Source organism: Apodemus sylvaticus, chromosome 2 (genome assembly GCF_947179515.1).
Source record: "Apodemus sylvaticus chromosome 2, mApoSyl1.1, whole genome shotgun sequence".
NCBI lineage: Eukaryota > Metazoa > Chordata > Mammalia > Rodentia > Muridae > Apodemus > Apodemus sylvaticus.
This window is the reverse complement of record NC_067473.1, coordinates 175706425-175721762: the sequence shown is the minus strand read 5'-3', so window position 1 is coordinate 175721762 and position 15338 is coordinate 175706425. Positions and strand designations below refer to the sequence as shown.

At 42.0% G+C, this 15338-nt stretch overlaps 1 protein-coding gene across 1 annotated transcript in view; it reads left to right on the top strand.

The window, feature by feature from the left end:
• Positions 1 to 15338, top strand: part of Slc15a5 (solute carrier family 15 member 5) — a 91158-nt gene that overhangs the window by 59227 nt on the left and 16593 nt on the right. The gene's annotated exons all lie outside the window — the stretch shown is intronic.

Below are 15338 nucleotides of genomic sequence, written 5' to 3'. Positions count from 1 at the left end.
CTGGGTACCCCATGGCCCACTTTGCTCGTTATTGGCCCCAAATGTTGTCTATACATCCGAGGAGAAATCAGCTAACAAATGATCTGGATATTTTTCCCATTAGAAATTTTGGACAAAAAATAAGAAATATGAAAAATTCAGATGCAAATGTTAAAATACTCTAGTTTTAAATTGGCCTGTGAGTGGAAAGAGCAAGCAACATGGAAGTCACAGTTAATGGTAACAGAAATGCCTTTACCGTTTTTAAGTCTGCCAATCTTTTTTTGTATCTTAATTTTTTTATTCGATATAATTTTTTATTTACATTTCAAATGATTTCCCCTTTTCTAGCCCCCCACTCCCCGAAAGTCCCGTAAGCCCCCTTCTCTTCCCCTGTCCTCCCACCCACCCCTTCCCACTTCCCCGTTCTGGTTTTGCCGAATACTGCTTCACTGAGTCTTTCCAGAACAAGGGGCCACTCCTCCTTTCTTCTTGTACCTCATTTGATGTGTGGATTATGTTTTGGGTATTCCAGTTTTCTAGGTTAATATCCACTTATTAGTGAGTGCATACCATGATTCACCTTTTGAGTCTGGGTTACCTCACTTAGTATGATGTTCTCTAGCTCCATCCATTTGCCTAAGAATTTCATGAATTCATTGTTTCTAATGGCTGAATAGTACTTCATTGTGTAGATATACCACATTTTTTGCATCCACTCTTCTGTTGAGGGATACTTGGGTTCTTTCCAGCATCTGGCAATTATAAATAGGGCTGCTATGAACATAGTAGAGCATGTATCCTTATTACATGGTGGGGAATCCTCTGGGTATATGCCCAGGAGTGGTATAGCAGGATCTTCTGGAAGTGAGGTGCAACCCCACCAGCAGTGGAGGAGTGTTCCTCTTTCTCTACACCCTCTCCAACACCTGCTGTCTCCTGAATTTTTAATCTTAGCCATTCTGACTGGTGTAAGATGAAATCTCAGGGTTGTTTTGATTTGCATTTCCCTAAATAGTGACATTAGCTTAAAATGTCACTATTCCTTAGATTTTTGTCCAATAGGCTTTTTCTTACTTTAAGGAAAATGCTATTAACTTACTCTTTTCTATTTTCAACAATGTTGTTGGCGTACACTTCAAATCACGAAAAGAAAGGAATGATTTGTGTGATCTCTTAAACAGATTCAATGCACCACCTGCTTTCAGACTATACAGAAAATAACCCCTCCAACAACAAATTCAAACAAAGTCTCCATTCAAACATTTAAGTGTTTCAGGCACTGTATGAAGTATTGGGGTGCCAGCACCAGCAAAATAAGTAATCTCCAAGCTTCTAGAAAATTCCTAGTAATTCAGGGAAACACTGACACCAAGAACAATAAATACTGCAAGTTTGAAAATACCTACCAGTTTTAATTGGTTGGGTGTCAAGGATACCCTTTAAACATCTGAGAAGGTTGAACTAAAGCATATATGTGGTGCTTCCTGTGTCTCAAGAGCCGTGCCACATAGAATGGTACACAATGCTGTTGTACTTCTCAGAGAACTCAACTCCAAACCAACAGCATTTACCTCCGGAAGTTACAGTGTTTACCCTCCAATGGTCAGTTTCCCTGTGATAAATTATGTCTTTTCAAGAATTTATAGATGACCTTAAGTCTCACCTAAACTTGCAACTAAAACACTTCAGATGCTAAGCATATTTCCTTATTTCATGTTACTTAATGAAAGTAATTCTGAAAGTTTAAAAGATTTCTAAAAATGGTGGTATGGCCCAGTGGGTGGAAGGGGCTTGTTGCCAACCCAGGCAACCAGCATTCCATCCCTGGATCACACAAGGCAGAGGGTGAGAACGGAACCGTCTCAGTGCGGCACTAGTACAGGCAGGCAAAATAAGTAAATATCTAGATCATTGCACAAAGAGACTGTCTATAATCAGATCTCATCTGATATACAAAGAAGAACTACAAAGTCAAATATCATCACCAGCTTATGTCTTATATAAACTGAAACAGTCTTTCCTGCCTTAGGCATCTTACCCAGAGTTAGATCAAACTTCCTAAATTCTCCTCCAAATTACTGCATTTTATCCACTGGCCACAACTTTGGAGATATCACTGAACCCAAGCTCATTTAATCCCGACTATCAAAGGGGGCTCAGCGAACAGAAGGTGGGATATAGAAGGAAAAAAACCATTAACAAGAAAAAACAAAAACAAACCAACCAAACACACACACACACACACAAGAACAAACTATCCTCACAAGCCAGCGAAAGTAAGCCGCGTGGAGCAGCGTCACAAAGTCTGCCTTAATAGAGCACTGAACTCCATCTTGCTGATGCGCACTCCTGTGCAGCTAAACTCACCTCGTCTTTTGCCAGCAGAAGCGCCGCCACTCGGCTTCCTGTGCACTGGGTTTACAGCGGTTCCCCACCATGCCCACATTAGGCGGGATAAGGGACTGAGCCTCCTGCCGACCAGGCAAGCACTCCACCAACTGTGCTGCCAACTGTGTGAGGACTGAGGTACATCCTCAGTCCTCAGTCGTGTTCCCTCATTTTCTCATCTGCATTTACTCACTTTGTGTGTGTGCTTATGTATACACATGTGGTTGTGTGCCACGCTGTGCATGTTAAGGTTAGAGAAATATCTGCAGGAGTCAGTCCTCTCTACCATGTAGATTCTGAGAATCAAACTTGGGTCTGGGGCTTAGTGGCAAGTGCCTTTACCCACCAAGCCCTCTTGCAGGTTCCCAGGTCCAGCCTTTCTGATTATTGCTTTATTATAAAAAAGAATACAAGAATACAAATTCAAATAACCTTAAGAAGCACAAAGTCCAAGCCCGAGAGGACCCCACAACTGAGGATATCTCATGTTCAAGGATGAAGTGCCTGCCAGCCTATTGGTGATTCACAAAATGAAGACTTCTCAAGTCCCCCCACATTTGCTTTACCAAGTGCTCACCATTTTTGCTGAGGCTCTGTTAGGCAGGCGAGGTTGGCTGAATCATTAACATGTGGGATACAGGCTCCCCAGAGCTGCCCAAGGGGTTGGATGTCTAAAACCTGGCTCAGAGTCATCGACTGGTGTTTCTGGTTAGTGGGTTTCATTCTGAGTTATTTCACTCACACAAACTTTGACACCTCTCCCCTGCCTGGAGTCATACATTGCATCGATTAATATTTAGGGTATGAGCTGCCCACCATGACAAACAAAGGCACTGCACTCTCTTAAGAAATTTAAAGACAAAAATGTCAACCAGGATCTGGGTCTGTCAAATTCTTCAACAGAGTTGTTCCTACAAACATCTCTTTTTGTATATTGATTTAAAAAAAAAAAAAAACTCCCGTATACATATTGCGTGTAAACGCATAGTCTCCCAGGCCTGCTGCCCCTACAGCACCTTTTGTTGACCATTTCCCTTCCCTTTTGGGCATTTGCAGGGATATTACTTTCTTAGTAAGCATGATTTTCTTGATAAGATGATCTTCAGCTGCAAGCATTTCCGTGCAGATGGCATGACCCCATTCTGCATGGCTGGAAAGCACACCACCGTGTGCAGAACCGCGCATTTTTCTCTCTGCATCCCCCAGTCGCACACCTAGCTTGTTTACATAACGTGCCTACTGTGAGCCTACAATAAACATTGAGGTGTGAGTGTCCCCATGAGTGCTGGTTTGGAGTGATATACCTAGGTTACAGAGTTGATCTATTTTTAGTGTTCTTGAGAAACCTCCACATGGGTGTCCACTGTGAGAGGGCTCATTTGTCTTCCCGCTAGCAGTGTAGAGGAGTTCTTGCTGCCCACTGTGGTGGTTTGAATAAGAATGACCCCCATGGGCTCATATATTTGAATTGTTAGTCATCAGGGAGTGGTGCTATATGAAAAGGATCGAGAGGTGTGGCCTTGAAACCAACACCAGGCCTCTCCCTCTCCCTCCCTCCCTCCCTCTCCCCCCCTCCCCCTCCCTTTCCCTCTCCCCCTCTCTCAGCCTTCAAACAGAGCTTTCAGCTACTGCTCCAACACAGTGTGTGCCACCATACCCCATATCATGATGATAATGAACAAAACCACTGAAACTTTAAGCAAGTCCCAATGAAATGTTAGGGGATATACATACATACACACACATATACATACACACACATACACATATGTGTGTGTGTGTGTATATATATATATATATACACACACACACATATGCATATACACACATCATATACATATACATCATATATACATACATCATATACACATACACCATATTCGCATACATCATATATGCATACATCATATACACATACATCATATATGCATACATCATATACACATACATCATATATGCATATATCATATACACATACATCCACATACATCATATACACAAATATCATACACATACACCTACACATATAATATATGGATTGCCTTGGTCCCTGTGTCTCTTCACAGCAATAAGATAGTAACTAAGGCCAGGCAGTAGTGGTGCACACCTTTATTCCCAGCACTTGGGAGGCAGAGGCAGGCAGATTTCTGAGTTCAAGGCCAGCCTGGTCTACAGATTGAGTTCCAGGACAGCCAGGGCTACACAGAGAAACCCTGCCTCAAAAAACAAAAACAAAACAAAACAAAACAAAAAACAGTATCTAAGACAGCCACATCCCCACTCACAAATTTATCTACATTTTTGGTTTCTCATTGACTGACATTCTGACGAGGGTGACAGATGGACTCTCCACACAGCTTAGGTTTGTACTTCTCCAGTGGCTGCTGAGGTTAAATGTCTCTTCACGCGTCTCTCAGTCATTTGTAGTCCATCTTTTGTAAACTGTTCATTATTAGGCCATCTTTAATTGAACTGTCTTCTCTTTTTTAATTCTTTGCACATTCTCCATATCAGTCCTCTGTCAGATGCCTAGCTGCCGAAGACCTTCTCCCTGTCTGTAGACCACCCATTTGCTTGTTTAATGTCTTCTTCCCTGCAGAAAGATCTCATTGGAAATCTAAATTGTCATTGATAGTCTGCGTAGTATAGTAGATGCTTTTATTTTCATTGTTAGATTGATTATAAAACTTCTGTGTAGGCCCTAGCACTATACTTGTTTTTTAAATGCTATAATTAAAGTAGAAAAAAAGTGCTCCAGGCATCCCAGCTTATGTCTGAAAGAGACCTGATTCCCTCAGCATGCCCAAATCATTTAACATACTAAGCAATGTAGGAGGAAGTCCCCAAGCATAAAGACCTTAGAATGACATCTTAATTCCTGCTATGTAACCTCTGTCTGCCAGTGAACACATGAGGTAATATTGATCCTACCCTAGATAGAGTAGAAGATGGGGAAGCACAGTGTATATTATAATGGGCAACGTTTTAGTGACCTTAAAAGATAGGTTACCAAAGACACTTTCCACATTGGACTCTGAGGTCAGACACTCTCTAAACACGAGCTGACATTACTACCATTTAAGCTGGCAATCAGCCAATTTGCTCCCTTCTTTCCGAAGCTCTCCTTTTCTGTTCACAATGAAACCATAGAGCAGAAGATCACGTCTTGAGAAATTAGAATCTTTCAGTTGGATGATACCTCTCATGGCACAGAGTCTAGGCATAGAGTCTAACCTTGTGCCAAAACCAGAAATTGAGTCACCCCCTCGTATTCAGGAGACATCTCTGCGTGGAGATGGAACTCTGGCTCTCGTCTGTAGATAAGTATATTCAACAGACTCAACCTGGCTTCTTACCATGTAAGTTGCTAAGTATTCGCAGCGACACCATGTATAATAAGCTGAGGGTCCGGCCACGTCCATCTGAATACAGAGAGGCTTCCTCCCTGTTCCGTGTCCATCATTATCATCACAACAATAATTCATTATGTTGTTCTGAGAATTAGTAACTAATGCCCACAGCTATTGCTCGATGTTTGCTCGATAAACATTTCTGTCACCATCCCCTTCTGTTGTATAGAAAAGCTGTCTCCTTTTCTCTTCAGCTCCATAGCTCCTGTTCTTTCCCTGTCAGTCGGCATCTATTAAACAATTATTTGTCAATATCTTCAAAACACAGTTTCCAAATTGAAGCACAGCACTCAGAAATAGGCACATACAGGATGCTCATCTGTCTTCTGTCTGCCTGTGTCCACCAGCACACAGAGAGTGTGTCGAGTTCTCTGAAGTTACATCATGCTTGTGGTCAATTAAAGCCTAATCCTCCTCTTCCTTGTTTTGGCATTTGCTATCCATTAAACTCCACTCATCCTGGGTTGTTTCCCCCTAATTAAATATAGGATGTTATCCTTCTTTTTAATAAGTGTCAACCCATCATGCTGGAAAATAGACATTTTTGGAACTTGATTCTGTCACCCAGTGAATTGCTGATCTTTGCTGTGTTGTCTGCCGGTTTACTAAGCAAGCTTGCCCCTCAACTTCTCCCAGGTAATTGATACAATTGTTGAATTGGACAGACCTGAAAATAGAGCCTTGTGGGTAATTCCCACAAACTTCATGGCACGTTAATGACAACCAACTCAATCCTCCCCTTGTGGGTCTAATCAGTTCCCAGTTCACCTAATTACGCTCATCCCACCCACGTCCCCTTCCCTCCCTAAATGACATCAAATGGAGGTTTTGTCATGCTGCTTTACATTTCTGTTTGTGACAACCCCCTTACCCATCATAATATAACTCCAGAAAGGAAATGAGTTTCGTTTAAATGATCTGTTCTTGTGATCCTATGCTGGCTTACAGTGACTAATTAGTATCTCCCAAAGGAAATGGCTCTTTGACCACAAATATCACTTTAGGTAAGTCATTATCCCTCTAAGACTGTTCCCTCTTAATTAAAAATGGGCAATGCTTTTCGCTTTCCTCAGAGATGGTTATGGGATAAAATTAAATGAAGCATTTCAAAATTCCAACACCAGGGTTTAGTTTCAAGTACAAAACCGTCACACGCTGTAACAGAACATTCTCTGAAAACTAGGTAAGCCAAGTCAGTCATGTGTTCAGATGTTTTGTGGGATGGGATTGACCAGAATAACTTGGTGTTTAGAAGCTGACACCCTTTCCAGGTTCCACAGGGCCATTTACTGTACTTTCAACCTTTAAGAATCTGTGTCAGTCATGGGGGGCTGAGGGGCTGGGGGTGGGGCTAGATCAGCTATCACAGTCCCAAGGCTCCAAGCTACATTAGTCATTTTTAGCACAGTGGGGGAGAAATGGTGTGAACGCGGTAAATTCAAAGGGTTTCTCAAAACTCAACTGTGCAGTGAGATAGCTGTTAGAGTGACATTTTCAGTACAAGTGAGAAATCTGATCCTTCTGGGATCGCTCGCTCAGAGCGTTTTAAAGGAGAAGACACGAGACTAAACCCGTCCTCCTACACTAATCACTTCAGGAATAGTTTCTCTAAAAGCAGCCATGCTAATGTAAGGCATCGGTAAGTCAGTCAAACCGCCTGTGTCAACTCTATCCCATTAGGAGCAAGATCAATTTCCTCAGACTCCTGACTCCAAACTCACCTTTTGACAAAAATAACAAAACAGAAATTCAGGAGGAAATGACATCTCAGTTACAGATGAGTTACAGGTGATGGAAAGTGCCCGAAAGAAACTGGGAAATTGGGCAGAATGAAGAGGTCAAGCTTCGAGTCCCTGTCCCCTCGCTCTCACCTCCTCCAGTTTCAAGGAAAAGTACAAAGAATTTGGCTGTTTAATTCAAATCAAGACCATTTTAAATTAAAAATGAGATCTTTTTAAATTCTCATTTAAATATCTACAAGAATTGAGGGCACTGACAGCCGTGTCAGCATGAATCACGGAGTCGCTCTTGAAACAGGAATTTGCAGTTACAGGGAACTTGAAAGGAGAAAATACTTTTTCTGGGTGGAAAAGTATTCGACTGAGTTTCCTGGGTCTGGGTCTTTTTCTAAGAGACGTGTTTCTTCCAATCCGGGTCTATAACTGGGCTTTTGATTAGATATGTGTTTTAAGATTATGGATTCATAGACCCCAAAGTGGGAGATCAAGAGCCTGCTGGCCCCGGCGCCACCTGGGGTCAGGACCAGGTCCAAGTGGTCAAGCCCTGTGTTGGTTCACAGGTAAACTCTGCTTGTGCTTCTCAGTCAAAACAATGCACAGGATCCTCAAGATGTGACAATGTCATGAAACTCGGTGTAGTTTGCTCTACATCCTCAACCTTAGATCCCACACAAATCCGTCATGCTACTGAGGAATGTTTTAGTTCATAACAGTACCAAGGAGGAGCCCAAATTATCCATCAGGCTATAGGCAGTCACTGAGCCCTGCTATTGGCTCACAAAATATAGGAAATATAAGGAATATAATATTCTCTTTTTGTTTTATTTTGTGGCAATGTGTATGTGTCTGTGTATGTGCATGCACACACACACACACACACACACACATATGTATGTAGAAGTCAGAAGACAACCTCAGGTGCCAATCCTTATCTTCCACCACGTTTGGGGCGGGGTCTATTTGTTCAACCCCCGCTGTGTTTGCCATGTTAATTTCCTGTCTCCAGGTGCCATCACTGCATAAGTGCCCTGGGGAAACAGACAAGTCTATTGGGAAACAGTAACTTGATTCCCAAGTAACATGACGCAGGTGTGGCATATAAACAAAGATAATGGCTTCTGCCATTAAGACTGCTGTAGTTTGAACGAGGTTCCAACGTCTTCCAGGACAGTGAGGTGTATGTTTGCTGTCGTATTTCAATAATTCTTTAGGAAAGAAAACATCCATGATGCAAGAACTCAGTTCTCACATTCTATCTGAGTCTGAGATGCAGCTGTGAACAAGGTGACATGAAACAGTCACTTTGCCCTCACCCCTGCCCTCCCCCATGACTTGGACTCATACTGTAAGTGACAGCTCTTCTGCATGGCAAATACACAGAGCAGGGTAGAGTCAGAGAAATGTGAATCTGCTGGAGAAGAGAAGCTAGACATGGGACTAAAGCCAAGACTAGAAGAGCGTGTGGTTTTCTGCATGGGGAGCGAGGTCCTGATCTATTCCTGGTAAACAGTTCCTAGAGAGAGCCTAGAAGTAGAGAATCATTGGCTGCATGGGAGGAGCCCATATGATTTTAAAAGGCTGAAAATATATAGCAATGGAGAAATTGACATAACATTGTAGAGTTATCCAGGGGTCCAATCATTTGGGACCTTTGACGGACAGCTTAAATGCACTATATCATAAGACATTGGGTGAATGGCACCTCTACTGGTATTTTAAGGCTTCTGTGGATGTTGTGTGATTTTGAACAAGGAAAAAAGATACATTTGGAAGAAGGAGGAATGAACACAAAATACTCCAGGCAAATAAAGATATTAATGAATCAGAGAAATAGGCAGGGCACACAACTCTGCTTCAGAGATGGAACCAACACTGCTTTGGGATGGTTTTAAAAATCAGAAGGTGCAGGAGGGAGGTGATGGAATTACAGAAATACCAGCTGCCCAAGAATTCACTGGATGGGAAAAGATTTGGTTTACTAAATGGAAAAGACTTGGAAGCAAAATACGCTGCGACACTTAACACATTACGTTTGGTGTACTGGAATGTCATCTAGATAGAAACAGCCAACACTTAAAACAGAAAGACTGACTAGGTATGGAAATACAAAAATGTTTGGCACAAAAATAACATTTCAAGCCACAAGACTGAATGAAATTACCAAGTGTGAACATTAAAAATGAGGGGGAAAAAATCCCTAGACTCGAAGTTTAGACTTGAAGTATTCAAGAAGATGATGAGATAGGAGAGTTTGCTGAAGAAAGCTGAGGAAAGACGGCCCTCCCTGGTGTGTTAGTGTGTTGGGGTAGCATTGTGTGTGTGTGTGTGTGTATGTGTGTGTGCATGTGTGCATGTATGTGTGTGCATATATGTGCATGTGTATATGAATGATATAGAGGGGTATATAGTGAATGTGGACTTGTGTGCATATATGTATATTTCTTTCACTAAACTTAAGAGGTTATGTCCAGTGTATCGTGTCTTCAAATGCTACGGTGAAAGCAAACAGGATGACAAATAGAGTTCTTGATGTTTAGGCGCTACACTACGGTCTCTCACAGCATCCATAGGTGCCATCTCTATGATGGGGGTGACAACTAGACTGAAGCAGGCTGCAGAGTATCTAGGTAAGCTCAGAAACAAAGGCGATCTTTTGGAGATGAATGACAGCTGGAGAGGGGTGTGGCCAAGGTTGTCAGATTCACTGAATCGAAATACCGCATGTGCAATTAAATTTTAATCTCAGACACAAAGTGAATAAATTGTTTAGTGTATGTCCCCATACACTACTGGGGACATAAATATGCAAAGTGTGATTAGTACAAAGTTGAAGGCATACTTATCCTAAAGTAGAAGACTCCTGGTCCCAAAGCTCAACTGAGAAGTCCTTGTTTCTGAGGGAATCTCAGGTACAGGCTCTAGCTGCTTTTACTCTATGACTGTGTGTGAGACTGCTGAGCACATCCAGTGTAGGCAGAGAGAGAAAACATCACAGGAGAAAGAGGGATTCAAAGGAGGAAGGAATGGAGGCCCAGTCAGGCCACGACGCCAAGAGCTGGACTTCTTCCCAGAAAGAAGGCTCAGGGGAGGATGGAGAAAGCAGGTGAGGATGCAGGCAGGCACCACCCCATCTTCTTTATGAAACATGCAGTAAGCCACCTAGGGCAGACACAGGCTGAAAAGGCAGGAACTCCACGCTCCAATTAATGTGAGGAAATTTTTTTCTTTTAAATATATGAACAAAGAGAGGTTTTTTTGCAAAAATTTAAAGTTAGTAAAGAATCCTCTCAGTGACTTGAGTTGCAAAGAAAGGAAAGACTTCACAAAGGAGCAGCTACTAGACAAAACCAACTCAATATCTGGAACTAGGGAAGAGGGCTCAGTGGCTAAGAACGTGTACTGCTCTGACAGAGGACCAAGGTTCAATCCTAAGTGTGAGGTCAGGGTGCTGGCAACTGACTGTAACACCAGTCTTCAGGTATCTGATGGCTCTGCACTCATGGTCAGAGACCCATACAGAAACACATAATTAAAAATAATTCGAAAAAATCTTTAAAAATTAAATTTTGTTCTACCCATGAAAGTACTTAAATTTAGCATTTAATTATTTTTAGTAACTCCACTTAAGGATTGATTTATTAATTCACTCTACAAATACATATTGGGTGCCTACTGTGTGCAAGGACTGGATAGATGGTGAATTAATAATGCCCAGGCTGATGTTTAATTAACAAGAAGAACCTTACAGAAATATTTGACACTCAAATTAATATCAGATATATTCATTTGACTAATGCTATTACAATTACAGTTCATAGCTAATGGCATTATCGGGCTATTATCACAAAGCATTACCTCTTTTCTGAAACTCATTTCCATGATAATTCATCGAAATCATCAAGAGAACACACTATCTTGATGGGTTTTCCCTCCCGACACTCTTCAGAAGAATGAACCCACCCTTATGAGAGAGCCGGTTATGTCAAACACCATCCAGGTCCTTCTCCCTGCCCCTTCAGGTGAACAATGCCTCATGATTTCTCTAACAATTCTGAAAGGCGCAGTGTCCCTTCCCAGAAACAGCAACTCTACTTCATTTTTATCCACAATTCCCAAGAACTGGAAATGCAAATTGAAGAAGAAACCCAGGACAAGTAGAGAGCAGGGTTGAACCGAGCGTGGATCTGAGGCCGATTTCAGTTCATCTGTTCACTCAACAAATATTGATTCTGTCTCCTTTATTTGACTTTAGGCAAACAGCTCAGCCCTTCTGTGCCTCTGTTTCCTTGTCAGTAAATTAAAGGAAATAATAATTTGAGTTTCTATTAGATAACTGTGAAAAAATGATAGAAAAGTCAAAGTTAGAATACAGTTGTTAGGTATTATTTCCTTCAGGTATCATGAAAATTAATGTGTTTTAAAAATTAACTCAGGTAGGCGAGCTATGAATCTCAAATGAAGCATTTAAATCAGGTTACTGGAAGGAGAAAGGAAAGAAATTAACATTTATTAAGTGTCAGTTATAGGCGGGCCTTGCTGTATGCATGCCACAAAGATATTATTTCACTAAATCTCCACAAGCCTTTGGGGGCAGATATTTGTAGCCCAACATATATAAGAAGAAAATGAGCTCCAAAAACATATGAGTTACCAGGATCATACAGCCATGGGGAATTACCAATTCCAAAGCTCTCTTCTCTGCCCCGGGTTTATTTCCCATGGTGCAAAAGCTGGACCACCTTGGAGAATGGCTTGTACATCTCTTTAACTGTGCATTTCTTAAACACACACACACACACACACTGGGGGGGGGGCTGAGAGGAGGGGGACAGGGTACCTAAAATACATCAGGGTGCACACCCATTTCATCTTATCTCAACAGTCAAGACACCTGTTCACTCTCCAGTCCTATCAAATAACTTTTAAAAAATAATAATGGAGTCTAAGAAAAATAATCAGTCGGGATCCGACTGCTTTTTTTAAGACATTCCAAAAGACAGATATCAAAGATTTTCAGTTCTTTTGCCTTCCAAATGAACTAGTAGTTAATGCAAAGGGGACCACAGCAACATCACCCAGAAAAGACAGAGACCGGCTTACAATCTAAAGGAGTGGAAGGTCACATATAAAATTACACCACATATATTTGCGGCATTTTGTGGTTCCCTTGGAGTTATACCTCACTGGAGCTAGAGACTGTAGACCTTGGAGCCATCTTGTTCTCTTCATGGCTGGGGAGGGGATACTAGGGCTTCTGAAAGGGCAGGGCAGATTTATAATTAACATACATACGTGTTCTAAGGTACAGCTCCAAGGCTGCTAATGATCTGCTGATGCATTGGTGCAGGTGGCCAAAGTCCAGCACTGGATCATTTAATTAATCACAAATGGTTTTGGCAAGTTCGATTTTTCCAGTGTTCTGCTGAAGACATAGTATATGCATAACTAAGTCCACTTATAATGGAAGTAGGCGGCTGGGTTTGAAAAGATGGTGCCCAACAAAGCTGCCAAGATAGCTCAGTTCTTGCTATGCTTCCAAGAAACCTGAGTTTAATTCCCAACACCCACACCATGACGTCATGACTGCCTATGACTCCAGCTTCAGGAAATCTGCCACCCTCTTCTGGTCTCTGTGGGTCCCCTCCCCACACACATTAAAATGAATGTTTAAATCTAAAGTTGATGGACAGGTTATCCACATGAATTTTCTTCTAACAATTTACTACCTGTGCACATGAGATTATGTGTGTATAGATAGTCTTAGAATAGGATTCTAGAGACTTGCTATAAATCATCACAGGCATGTCCAGTTCTTTCTTTTCACTTTCCTGTAAATTATACTGTGAGCATCGGTGTTGTTGGCAGTCACAGTTGCAAAAAATGAAAGAAAGCATTAAAGGCCCATATTTAACAACTGTTTGGGTAGAATTCGTGTGTGTGGTGTGCATGCACATCTTTCCTTTCTTTCGGAAGGCTTAGGCTGGCACCGGGTTTTCAGTGTCACAGATGTTACCGAGGTGAGCTTGTTTGTGTGTGTGCCTTAAGAACACCTCTTACCATCTCCTAAGAATGGACTCCTAGAATGGGATTCTTCTTCAGTGAGGCTGAAGGTCTTAGACTTCACAGATGAAAGACAGCCTCAAACGGCTGGGTCGATCGCTCTTGATGGCATTGGATGATTCCGGTTCTTACCCAGGTCCACACCATCTTGTGAAGTTTTTGAATTGACTTCATGTCCAGCTTCTTGTTCCCTCCAACCTCAGAGCTGATTCTCCACCCAGGCCCCAGGCTAGCAGGTTTCCTCCCTCCCAGGAATCAGACAGCCCTAGCACAAGTAGGTATTGAGAACCAGCTGCCAATCAAAGGGCACAGAACTTCCCTTCCTGTAAACGAGATAAGGGAGGATACTTCCTCTGCCCTGTGCACCCGATCGTTCCTCAGAGTCCTTGTCTTGTTGCTGTCTGTCATTCCGTCTATGGCATTAAGTCTTTCATTAAATCTCTTCATAGCAATCCACATTAGTGTCCCACTTAAACCCCAAACCTAAAACTTTCTTCTAGCTATTAATTTCACATGAGCATCTTATTCTAATTTTTGCCATTGCACCTAGCAGTAGATGGACTTCCATTGTTTCTTCATACTATTTGGGTTGTGACGTTGAAAGCATTAATATCCTCGGGACATCGATACTGTATTTCTTTGTCATAAAGCTTTGAGTCGAGTTCTTTGTTTGTTTTTTTCCTCTTTCGGTTTTGCTACCCTCGTGAGATAACTACAAAGAGAAACTTAATTCTTTTCTTTATATTACTTATTGCATACGATCCTTTAGTCATATTCGTCACTAAGGTGTTTCTAGTTTTGACTAAGTGTTTCGCTTTTAGAGATGCTTGTTTCACTGGTCCACTGACCGACACACACATACCCATTGGCCATGATGATGGATTATTATTGCATTCATCTTTCCATGTGGAATTTCCACGGCTGAACGTTTTCTTCTTAGTGAAAACAAGCCCGTGTGAGACCAACACCTTCTAGAGCCCCTTCTCATCTCCTACCCTGTTCAGCAGAGTGTCTGTCTGTCTGTCTGTCTGTCTGGTTGCACACCCCAAGCCAGATGGCATACCAAGCAGGAGACTCTCCTGCCTCGGCCTCCCTCCTCCTGCCTCGGCCTCCCTCCTCTCCCGGGCAGTGCCAGGATTGTAGCTGTACAACACCACACACAGGTTTTTACATGGGGCTCTCGGCATGCTGATGGCCAGACCCGCATGATGGGTACCGTCACCCTCTGTGCCATCCACCACTCTTGTGGTTGAACATTGTTTTTAATTTTCTTGCCCACATGAGCTTCATTTGGATTTCAAAGGAAATATATAATTTGCTTACAATAACCAACATTCACTGTGTTATTCCATATATGTTGGGAAAAGCTGGTTAAACCATCCCACCTCTTTAGGATACATCGATTAAATTAACTTATTGGCGATGCAGCATGGACGCTCACTTCCTGGTGGGGTTCGGGGCTCCTTCAGGGTCTCTGTGGTTCCGGCTCCTCGTGGCTCCTTCTCATTCTGAGCTTCCCTCCCAGAACTTTTCTTTTAGTTGTTGCGATGTTATTATACAGACTTCATGTCCGATGTTTCTAATCATCTTTGATTTATGGTTATCCTCGATTTGTTGGCTCTGTATTCTTTGTAATTTTACTTATAGATAAATTTTAGAATTGCTTTATCCATTTTCCCCCAGTCACCTCTTCTTAATCTTTTAAACATACCATTTTATTTAAACCAAATAAGTAACATTAAACTTTGGGAAAATGTGG